The following is a 12,500-nucleotide window of genomic DNA, read 5'->3' as shown; positions in this document are numbered from 1 at the left end:
TGCCAGTGTAGTGATGGTTCAGAGGAGCAGTGATAGTTAATGTACCAGTGTAGTGATGGTTCAGAGGAGCAGTGATAGTTAATGTGCCAGTGTAGTGATAGTTAATGTACCAGTGTAGTGATGGTTTAAACAGAGGAGCAGTGATAGTTAATGTACCAGTGTAGAGATGGTTCAGAGGAGCAGTGATAGTTAATGTACCAGTGTAGAGATGGTTCAGAGGAGCAGTGATAGTTAATGTACCAGTGTAGTGATGGTTCAGAGGAGCAGTGATAGTTAATGTGCCAGTGTAGTGATAGTTAATGTACCAGTGTAGAGATGGTTCAGAGGAGCAGTGATAGTTAATGTACCAGTGTAGAGATGGTTCAGAGGAGCAGTGATAGTTAATGTACCAGTGTAGTGATGGTTCAGAGGAGCAGTGATAGTTAATGTACCAGTGTAGAGATGGTTCAGAGGAGCAGTGATAGTTAATGTACCAGTGTAGTGATGGTTCAGAGGAGCAGTGATAGTTAATGTGCCAGTGTAGTGATGGTTCAGAGGAGCAGTGATAGTTAATGTACCAGTGTAGAGATGGTTTAAACAGAGGAGCAGTGATAGTTAATGTACCAGTGTAGAGATGGTTCAGAGGAGCAGTGATAGTTAATGTACCAGTGTAGAGATGGTTTAAACAGAGGAGCAGTGATAGTTAATGTACCAGTGTAGAGATGGTTTAAACAGAGGAGCAGTGATAGTTAATGTACCAGTGTAGAGATGGTTTAAACAGAGGAGCAGTGATAGTTAATGTGCCAGTGTAGAGATGGTTCAGAGGAGCAGTGATAGTTAATGTACCAGTGTAGAGATGGTTCAGAGGAGCAGTGATAGTTAATGTACCAGTGTAGAGATGGTTTAAACAGAGGAGCAGTGATAGTTAATGTACCAGTGTAGAGATGGTTCAGAGGAGCAGTGATAGTTAATGTACCAGTGTAGAGATGGTTTAAACAGAGGAGCAGTGATAGTTAATGTGCCAGTGTAGAGATGGTTCAGAGGAGCAGTGATAGTTAATGTACCAGTGTAGAGATGGTTTAAACAGAGGAGCAGTGATAGTTAATGTACCAGTGTAGAGATGGTTTAAACAGAGGAGCAGTGATAGTTAATGTACCAGTGTAGAGATGGTTCAGAGGAGCAGTGATAGTTAATGTACCAGTGTAGTGATGGTTTAAACAGAGGAGCAGTGATAGTTAATGTACCAGTGTAGAGATGGTTTAAACAGAGGAGCAGTGATAGTTAATGTACCAGTGTAGTGATGGTTTAAACAGAGGAGCAGTGATAGTTAATGTACCAGTGTAGTGATGGTTTAAACAGAGGACAGTGATAGTTAATGTACCAGTGTAGTGATGGTTTAAACAGAGGAGCAGTGATAGTTAATGTACCAGTGTAGAGATGGTTTAAACAGAGGAGCAGTGATAGTTAATGTACCAGTGTAGAGATGGTTTAAACAGAGGAGCAGTGATAGTTAATGTACCAGTGTAGAGATGGTTTAAACAGAGGAGCAGTGATAGTTAATGTACCAGTGTAGAGATGGTTCAGAGGAGCAGTGATAGTTAATGTGCCAGTGTAGAGATGGTTTAAACAGAGGAGCAGTGATAGTTAATGTACCAGTGTAGAGATGGTTTAAACAGAGGAGCAGTGATAGTTAATGTGCCAGTGTAGAGATGGTTTAAACAGAGGAGCAGTGATAGTTAATGTACCAGTGTAGAGATGGTTTAAACAGAGGAGCAGTGATAGTTAATGTACCAGTGTAGAGATGGTTCAGAGGAGCAGTGATAGTTAATGTACCAGTGTAGAGATGGTTTAAACAGAGGAGCAGTGATAGTTAATGTACCAGTGTAGTGATGGTTTAAACAGAGGAGCAGTGATAGTTAATGTACCAGTGTAGAGATGGTTTAAACAGAGGAGCAGTGATAGTTAATGTACCAGTGTAGAGATGGTTTAAACAGAGGAGCAGTGATAGTTAATGTACCAGTGTAGTGATGGTTTAAACAGAGGAGCAGTGATAGTTAATGTACCAGTGTAGAGATGGTTTAAACAGAGGAGCAGTGATAGTTAATGTACCAGTGTAGTGATGGTTCAGAGGAGCAGTGATAGTTAATGTACCAGTGTAGTCATGGTTTAAACAGAGGAGCAGTGATAGTTAATGTACCAGTGTAGAGATGGTTTAAACAGAGGAGCAGTGATAGTTAATGTACCAGTGTAGAGATGGTTTAAACAGAGGAGCAGTGATAGTTAATGTACCAGTGTAGAGATGGTTTAAACAGAGGAGCAGTGATAGTTAATGTACCAGTGTAGTGATGGTTTAAACAGAGGAGCAGTGATAGTTAATGTACCAGTGTAGAGATGGTTCAGAGGAGCAGTGATAGTTAATGTACCAGTGTAGAGATGGTTCAGAGGAGCAGTGATAGTTAATGTACCAGTGTAGTGATGGTTTAAACAGAGGAGCAGTGATAGTTAATGTACCAGTGTAGAGATGGTTTAAACAGAGTAGCAGTGATAGTTAATGTACCAGTGTAGTGATGGTTTAAACAGAGGAGCAGTGATAGTTAATGTACCAGTGTAGAGATGGTTCAGAGGAGCAGTGATAGTTAATGTACCAGTGTAGAGATGGTTTAAACAGAGGAGCAGTGATAGTTAATGTACCAGTGTAGAGATGGTTCAGAGGAGCAGTGATAGTTAATGTACCAGTGTAGTGATGGTTTAAACAGAGGAGCAGTGATAGTTAATGTACCAGTGTAGAGATGGTTTAAACAGAGGAGCAGTGATAGTTAATGTACCAGTGTAGTGATGGTTTAAACAGAGGAGCAGTGATAGTTAATGTACCAGTGTAGTGATGGTTTAAACAGAGGAGCAGTGATAGTTAATGTACCAGTGTAGAGATGGTTCAGAGGAGCAGTGATAGTTAATGTACCAGTGTAGAGATGGTTCAGAGGAGCAGTGATAGTTAATGTACCAGTGTAGAGATGGTTCAGAGGAGCAGTGATAGTTAATGTACCAGTGTAGTGATGGTTCAGAGGAGCAGTGATAGTTAATGTACCAGTGTAGAGATGGTTCAGAGGAGCAGTGATAGTTAATGTACCAGTGTAGAGATGGTTTAAACAGAGGAGCAGTGATAGTTAATGTACCAGTGTAGAGATGGTTTAAACAGAGGAGCAGTGATAGTTCTGTATCGTTAGTGGCTTAGCTTGGCATCGCTACTGCACTATCTCGCGTACGTGCACGCGTACTGAATAAACCACAAATGTACCTCTAATACCAGTATTAGTCTGACCACACCCCTCATCAGCTTACCTTCATAAGCAGGTGTGTGGTCACCTGCTCTCCTCCTTCTCGCTTTCACCACAAGGAAGAGGTGCCTCGGTAGATCCCCACACTTGACACCATGATGGAAGAAATTGGATTAGGAACAGCTTGGGAAACAAGGATACGTTGACATCATATCTTTATTTTCTCTCTCACTATTTTCGAGAAAATACGGCGATATTGTCTTCGTACTGGAGTGTCTAGAAGATGATGATCATTCTACAAACCCTCCACCGGTTTTCGTATTGGGAGCACGCCGCTGCATGCTTCTCAACTGCAGTTCCTTGCTGTGTTTGTTGGGGTGAAACCTGTCAGGCCACAGCTGAACTGTCGGACATGCCGCTGTTGTGAGGAGCGGTGCGTTCCAGGTTGGGTGAGTAGTGTTTGCTGGCGGGCTCCACTTGTCTGTTAGTGCTATGGGGGCTACTTGACAAAGTTTATGGAAACCGGCCCCAGGCTAGGGTCCTTTGTTTAGCCGTCTAGGCGACAGAAGGCCTTGGTCTGGCGACCATTATAGTTTTAACTAGTGGGCCGCGACCATTGACACTGGTGATCCCTGTGTGTTCTGGACGAGTGGATTCTCTCTGTCACCGTGTTAAGACCCCATCTTTCATATCCAAATGAGAGTATTCCTTCACGAGGGGATATGTGCATGTAATGTGCGATAGCGGCAGATTCATGTTCAAAGTCAGCTATACAGGCCAGTTGGTACTGTGCTGATTCCGCCGGACGTGTTAATGTCACCGTTGTGAAGCGGTGTTGACGTCTTGTTTTCTCTTTTCTCTTAAAAAGTGAGGAGGGTTCAGAACGGCGGCCTGTCTGGGTGAGTGTTATGTCATTGTTTACATGTTCATAGCTTACGGTTAGCCGGTCGGTGGCCTGGCGCGGGGTAGCTTGGCTTCTCGCGCGCCGCCGGGAGCTCGCTCCTGATCGCGTGCGTCGTAGATCGGCGTCTCGCGAGCGGAAGCAATAGCACCCGAACGGTTGGAGCAGCCGTTAGCTTGATGCTATTCTGTTGAACGTGCTTTGATTTTAACATGTTTTACACTCTTGACCACGACGTCATCCTTGACAGGGGATGTTCGTCGACCCTGCCTGAGCCTAGACGGGGATTGCGTCAACAAAGAGGACTGTAGCGACTGGTGGAGCGGCGACGCTGCCCGGATCGAACAACACGGGACGGCTGTGTTCTACGGTGGCTTGTGACTGCACTTCGCTGATCTGCGTTCCGGGCAGGTACGGGGTTGGCCAGACCTCATAACACGTCTTCTGGTTTTACCTTGCTAAATGTATTGTGAATAACGGTGTTTTTTCCCAAAACGTGTGTTGTTGCAATGCATTTGAGATACGTTGCGGGTTGTGTGTGAGCTGTTTTTGTCACTGGCAGTAGCTTCTCCGTGCAGGTCGTGATGTATTGATCTGGTTGTTGTGTGAGAAACATCATGGTGTTTATGTGTACCGTGTACTCACTACTAAGGCAACTAACCTATGAAGCTATGCTTGGTGACGAGTGAGTAAAAGAATGTTCTTTCTCAGACTGTAATGACAATGAACAGTGAGTTCACACATTAACAGGTTTTCCTGTTTTAACTGGCCGTATTGAGGGTAAAATAGGAGGATTGTGTTTCCCCCCCCGGTTCCCTGGGGACTTTATCACCTCCTATCAGACATGTTGTGCATTAATTGTGTCTTTTGTGTGGTAGGGATACGATGTAACTCTCAGCTTGATTGCTGAGGTTGTGCTAAATCTGCTGGAGAAACTTATTTCCTAAAGGGAAATTGGTTTGGTTGCTGTCATGTGTGCTTAGCAAGGCCTGTGGTCGATACTAATCAAGAATGATGTATTCTCTCATTGTGAAAAAAACGGCGTTCCTCTGTTGAGTGTTTTTGCCATTTTTTGTAGGTGATGATGGGTTGTGTGTGTCATGTGACCTACAACTGGGTTGTACTGGCCACAGAAGCACATGTGTATGTTGGACCGGGGTTCTTAGAGCCCTCTCTATTCTGTGTTTTTCCTTAGTAAAAATCAGATAGCAGGTTAGCTCGTGCGCTGTGTGGAGCTGTGAAACGCTTCATAGAGCTGACTATGACTGTGTCATATTCTCTTTTTGTCGTTACGTCGTATCATGCGTGTGGGGTCGTAAAGGGGTGAACTGGTAACCTTTTCCTCTCCCCATTGTTCTGTCGGTCAGGGGTACACCCCCTGTCCTTCAAGGTTCCCGTCACGTGGCGGTTCGGCACGTTACGGGGGGGGGGGGGGGGGGGGGGGAGGGAGTTCCTGGTCCCACGGCCTGGTATATTGGGCGTGTGCACCGCAGGAATTCCCCCGCCATAGAGTACGTCACCGTGCGCGTCTCTGTTGGTAGGACTTCCGTGTGCTGTTCAGGTCCATGTGATGGATCTGTTTTCAGGGGGGGTGGTCAGGGCTCCTCCTCACCAAGCGCCTACTCAGGCCTTCTGTGAGTTCGGACTCCTTCTTCCATGTGAGGAAGCCTCCATCAGAGTACAGAGCCTTCCTCCTCAGATTGTCAAAGTGAGTGGACCCTCTAGAAGGGTCCTTTTCTATTGTATGTATATTCGATTCAATTCGTTTATTGAGTGTGTATGGGTTCGGTGCCTCTTCCCCGGAGGCCCTAAAACCAGTTTTTTACATGGCTCAAGGTGCAATATATTCTTTTCAATCTGTACAGCTCGCGTGGGAAGTCTCTCTGGGGATCCCCGTCTCTTTCCTATGGGAGGGTGGTGGGATGTAAAAATGTGAACATTTTTTACCCCGGCTGTGTAGACTGGGATACATACTGTTGATGCTTCCTTCTTTCTATTCCAGAAGTGTTGGAGTTAGGGAGTGTCACGCCCCTCTTGTCGTTCCCCTGGGCGCCTTGGGGATTCAATGACAGGTCTAAATAGCCTGTTCATTGATGGGGGTGTGTCCCGACGCACGTATAGTGCTAGCTCGCTGTAAACAGGCGATTGACTGGCACGCCTTAGTTGCTTGTGGTTGAAACAGCGTTTTTATAAAGCAACTGAGATGGGGGTTTTTCCTCTTCCGGCGACCACATCCCATGACCTGGGTGGGTTGTCGACGGATTCTCGTTCATGTCTGGGGGATGATGACGGGATGGATCTGAACATATGTAGTGGGGTCTCACGCCCTTGGGGTGGGCCACCAGGCGCGGTTCGTCCCGACGTCTGGGTGGCGCCTTCTTTTCATGTTAAGATCAACACGCATATCTGCCCTTCTCCTGGAGTAGGCATGTCGGCGTGGTTAGGGCACGGGACTGGTTCTGGTCACGCTGGTCCAGATCAGTTGAACCCGTTGTCCGCCGGGGATGCAGATCTGCTGTTCTGGTACCCTGAGGGACTTGGGCTTTTTTCAGGGGGAAAAATGCCAGGTCGGTCTGGGTGTCACAGGGTTAAGCGCTATGGAGACCCTGGTTGGGTATGTTTTTACTCAGCACTGTCGTCATGGCTTACAGCTCGATCTCGTCGGATCTCGGCCGCTACACAGGTTGGTCCTGGTTAGTACTTGGTTGGGAGACCGCCGGGGAATACCGGGTACGGTGTGCTTAGGGGCTGGTTCTCCATTATTTTTCGCTCCTCTCTCACGCATGGCGAAGAGGGGCCTGTGGGGGTGGTTTTTTTGACCTCCTCTGGTGACCCTGTGCTTCCCGTACCGCCAGGCCCGGTCCGAAGTGATGTTTGCGACCCGTAGGCCTGGGTTAACCCTTTTTGGAAACTGAAACACTTGTACTGCGGTATAGCCGGTGTGTTTTGGAGTTTTTTCTTGAGGGGTTATAGGAACAACCACCGCATTGGGTAACACCGAGGTGGTTGATTCCCTGGTGTGTTGGAGCAGTGTCAACTCCCGGGTTCACCGTTGAGGGTGCCCCTGCACGTTCATGACGTCTGCCAATCGTGTCAGCCTTCTCTGCCTCGACCCCTCTGGGTGGGGGTTGTTAAATGGAGGCTTGGTCATGCAACACCGCCAGCTTACGCTCCTTCCGCCGGGGCGGCTGTGTTCAGCTGTCCCCTCTGGCGCCTGTCTCGTCCGCAGTCTCCAGGCTAGGGTTAACAGCCTGTTGCCTGGTTTTTCCCCGGTGCGCTGCCTGCTTCCGTTGGTTAACCTTTTTTGTGTGCTTACGGCCATGCTGACTGCCTATTCTGCAGGGTCAGTGTGCCAGGCGGTGTACTATTGGGGGGACGGGGCCCGCTCGGCTTACGGCCATACCGACCTGAACACGCCCGGTCTCGTCCGATCTCGGAAGCTGGGCAGGTTCTGGCCTGGTTGGTTCCGCCTGGGAATACCAGGTGCAGTAACTGAGGGGCCTTTGTCCGAATACGCTGGCGATGTGGGGGGCGGGGCACTACGTGCCCACCTGGTGGGGTCTTGATGCTGGCATCATGGACTTCTCCGGGCCCCCATTCCAGGGAGTCCAGTCCTTTTGGTGGGTCTGGGTCTTCCTTCGTGCTCCGCTGCTACGGCCTTGCCACGGGGTTGGGTTTGCCCTTGACCCCGTGATTCTGGGGGCAGTAACGAGGTTGTTCCTCCGTTCGTTCCCGGGTGGCATGCGGGTTGTGCGTGTGTGTAGTCGTGGGGTCAAGCCACGGTCTGCTCACCCTGTGCGTTGAGTTGCTTGAGTGCCTCTTCGCACGGTCGGGTCCGTCGCCCTCCCGTGACGTCCCTAATAGGGGGGCTACCCTCCATTAGGGGGGGTCGGGGGGGCTCGGCCCTCCCTGTTCTGATGGTTTTGGGGGGCTGTCAGCGGGGTGTATTTGTCAGCCAAGTGGCTCCGCTTGGCCTCCCTTGTGCAGTAGCGATGCCAAGCTAAGCCACTAACGATACAGAACGTTAGGTTATGACTATAACCAAGTTCTGTTAGTTAGGGGCGATGCTTGGCATCGGACGCCGCTGCAGCCCTTGTCCTCACCTTGTGGTGAAAGCTTGGGAAGGAGGAGAGCAGGTGACCACACACCTGCTTATGAAGGTAAGCTGATGAGGGGTGTGGTCAGACTAATACTGGTATTAGAGGTACATTTGTGGTTTATTCAGTACGCGTGCACGTACGCGAGATAGTGCAGTAGCGATGCCAAGCATCGCCCCTAACTAACAGAACTTGGTTATAGTCATAACCTAACGTTAATGTACCAGTGTAGAGATGGTTTAAACAGAGGAGCAGTGATTGTTAATGTACCAGTGTAGAGATGGTTTAAACAGAGGAGCAGTGATAGTTAATGTGCCAGTGTAGTGATGGTTCAGAGGAGCAGTGATAGTTAATGTACCAGTGTAGAGATGGTTTAAACAGAGGAGCAGTGATAGTTAATGTACCAGTGTAGTGATGGTTCAGAGGAGCAGTGATAGTTAATGTACCAGTGTAGAGATGGTTCAGAGGAGCAGTGATAGTTAATGTACCAGTGTAGAGATGGTTTAAACAGAGGAGCAGTGATAGTTAATGTACCAGTGTAGTGATGGTTTAAACAGAGGAGCAGTGATAGTTAATGTACCAGTGTAGTGATGGTTTAAACAGAGGAGCAGTGATAGTTAATGTACCAGTGTAGTGATGGTTCAGAGGAGCAGTGATAGTTAATGTACCAGTGTAGAGATGGTTCAGAGGAGCAGTGATAGTTAATGTACCAGTGTAGAGATGGTTTAAACAGAGGAGCAGTGATAGTTAATGTACCAGTGTAGTGATGGTTTAAACAGAGGAGCAGTGATAGTTAATGTACCAGTGTAGAGATGGTTTAAACAGAGGAGCAGTGATAGTTAATGTACCAGTGTAGAGATGGATTAAACAGAGGAGCAGTGATAGTTAATGTGCCAGTGTAGTGATGGTTTAAACAGAGGAGCAGTGATAGTTAATGTACCAGTGTAGAGATGGTTCAGAGGAGCAGTGATAGTTAATGTACCAGTGTAGAGATGGTTTAAACAGGGGAGCAGTGATAGTTAATGTGCCAGTGTAGAGATGGTTCAGAGGAGCAGTGATAGTTAATGTACCAGTGTAGAGATGGTTTAAACAGAGGAGCAGTGATAGTTAATGTACCAGTGTAGAGATGGTTCAGAGGAGCAGTGATAGTTAATGAACCAGTGTAGAGATGGTTCAGAGGAGCAGTGATAGTTAATGTACCAGTGTAGTGATGGTTCAGAGGAGCAGTGATAGTTAATGTACCAGTGTAGAGATGGTTTAAACAGAGGAGCAGTGATAGTTAATGTGCCAGTGTAGTGATGGTTTAAACAGAGGAGCAGTGATAGTTAATGTACCAGTGTAGTGATGGTTTAAACAGAGGAGCAGTGATAGTTAATGTACCAGTGTAGAGATGGTTTAAACAGAGGAGCAGTGATAGTTAATGTACCAGTGTAGAGATGGTTTAAACAGAGGAGCAGTGATAGTTAATGTACCAGTGTAGAGATGGTTTAAACAGAGGAGCAGCGATAGTTAATGTGCCAGTGTAGAGATGGTTCAGAGGAGCAGTGATAGTTAATGTACCAGTGTAGAGATGGTTTAAACAGAGGAGCAGTGATAGTTAATGTGCCAGTGTAGAGATGGTTTAAACAGAGGAGCAGTGATAGTTAATGTACCAGTGTAGTGATGGTTTAAACAGAGGAGCAGTGATAGTTAATGTACCAGTGTAGTGATGGTTTAAACAGAGGAGCAGTGATAGTTAATGTACCAGTGTAGAGATGGTTTAAACAGAGGAGCAGTGATAGTTAATGTACCAGTGTAGAGATGGTTTAAACAGAGGAGCAGTGATAGTTAATGTGCCAGTGTAGTGATGATTTAAACAGATGAGCAGTGATAGTTAATGTACCAGTGTAGAGATGGTTTAAACAGAGGAGCAGTGATAGTTAATGTACCAGTGTAGAGATGGTTTAAACAGAGGAGCAGTGATAGTTAATGTGCCAGTGTAGAGATGGTTTAAACAGAGGAGCAGTGATAGTTAATGTGCCAGTGTAGTGATGATTTAAACAGAGGAGCAGTGATAGTTAATGTACCAGTGTAGAGATGGTTTAAACAGAGGAGCAGTGATAGTTAATGTACCAGTGTAGAGATGGTTTAAACAGAGGAGCAGTGATAGTTAATGTGCCAGTGTAGTGATGGTTTAAACAGAGGAGCAGTGATAGTTAATGTGCCAGTGTAGTGATGGTTTAAACAGAGGAGCAGTGATAGTTAATGTGCCAGTGTAGTGATGATTTAAACAGAGGATCAGTGATAGTTAATGTACCAGTGTAGAGATGGTTTAAACAGAGGAGCAGTGATAGTTAATGTGCCAGTGTAGTGATGGTTTAAACAGAGGAGCAGTGATAGTTAATGTGCCAGTGTAGAGATGGTTTAAACAGAGGAGCAGTGATAGTTAATGTGCCAGTGTAGTGATGATTTAAACAGAGGAGCAGTGATAGTTAATGTGCCAGTGTAGAGATGGTTTAAACAGAGGAGCAGTGATAGTTAATGTACCAGTGTAGAGATGGTTTAAACAGAGGAGCAGTGATAGTTAATGTACCAGTGTAGAGATGGTTTAAACAGAGGAGCAGTGATAGTTAATGTGCCAGTGTGGAGATGGTTTAAACAGAGGAGCAGTGATAGTTAATGTACCAGTGTAGAGATGGTTTAAACAGAGGAGCAGTGATAGTTAATGTACCAGTGTAGAGATGGTTTAAACAGAGGAGCAGTGATAGTTAATGTACCAGTGTAGAGATGGTTTAAACAGAGGAGCAGTGATAGTTAATGTACCAGTGTAGAGATGGTTTAAACAGAGGAGCAGTGATAGTTAATGTGCCAGTGTAGTGATGGATTAAACAGAGGAGCAGTGATAGTTAATGTGCCAGTGTAGAGATGGTTTAAACAGAGGAGCAGTGATAGTTAATGTACCAGTGTAGAGATGGTTTAAACAGAGGAGCAGTGATAGTTAATGTACCAGTGTAGTGATGGTTTAAACAGAGGAGCAGTGATACAGTAGTTAATGTACCAGTGTAGAGATGGTTTAAACAGAGGAGCAGTGATAGTTAATGTACCAGTGTAGAGATGGTTTAAACAGAGGAGCAGTGATAGTTAATGTACCAGTGTAGAGATGGTTTAAACAGAGGAGCAGTGATAGTTAATGTACCAGTGTAGAGATGGTTTAAACAGAGGAGCAGTGATAGTTAATGTACCAGTGTAGAGATGGTTTAAACAGAGGAGCAGTGATAGTTAATGTACCAGTGTAGAGATGGTTTAAACAGAGGAGCAGTGATGATGGTGTCCCCACGTGTCCCCTCGTGTCCTGATGTGTTCTGACCCTAACCCTCCCAGCTGTTCATGTGGGGTGACAACACGGAGGGCCAGATCGGCCTGGGCAAGGAGAGCAGTGGGCCGGCCCGTCAGCGGGGTGTCCTGCGGGTACTACCACTCCGCCTTGGTCACGGGTGAGTGGCCTGGCCCTAACCCTAACCCACCCCCCAGGAGGTCTCAGTGGTGAGTGGCCTGGCCCTGACCCTAACCCACCCCCCAGGAGGTCTCAGTGGTGAGTGGCCTGACCCTAACCCACCCCCCAGGAGGTCTCAGTGGTGAGTGGCCTGGCCCTGACCCTGACCCACCCCCCAGGAGGTCTCAGTGGTGAGTGGCCTGGCCCTGACCCTAACCCACCCCCCAGGAGGTCTCAGTGGTGAGTGGCCTGGCCCTGACCCTAACCCACCCCCCAGGAGGTCTCAGTGGTGAGTGGCCTGGCCCTGACCCTGACCCACCCCCCAGGAGGTCTCAGTGGTGAGTGGCCTGACCCTAACCCACCCCCCAGGAGGTCTCAGTGGTGAGTGGCCTGGCCCTGACCCTAACCCACCCCCCAGGAGGTCTCAGTGGTGAGTGGCCTGGCCCTGACCCTAACCCACCCCCCAGGAGGTCTCAGTGGTGAGTGGCCTGGCCCTGACCCTAACCCACCCCCCAGGAGGTCTCAGTGGTGAGTGGCCTGGCCCTGACCCTAACCCACCCCCCAGGAGGTCTCAGTGGTGAGTGGCCTGGCCCTGACCCACCCCCCAGGAGGTCTCAGTGGTGAGTGGCCTGGCCCTGACCCTAACCCACCCCCCAGGAGGTCTCAGTGGTGAGTGGCCTGGCCGCGCCGCAGATCTCTCCTGTTTTAACGGAACATGGTGAGCTGGTGGATCATCGTACTGCAGAGTCAGACGAGACAGTGATGTGTTTAATAAT

This window comes from Notolepis coatsorum, assembly GCF_963971535.1.
Source record: "Notolepis coatsorum genome assembly, contig: SCAFFOLD_818, whole genome shotgun sequence".
In the NCBI taxonomy this organism is placed as follows: Eukaryota; Metazoa; Chordata; class Actinopteri; order Aulopiformes; family Paralepididae; genus Notolepis; species Notolepis coatsorum.
The sequence above is the reverse complement of the archived record's forward strand: the minus strand, read 5'-3'. Positions refer to the sequence as shown.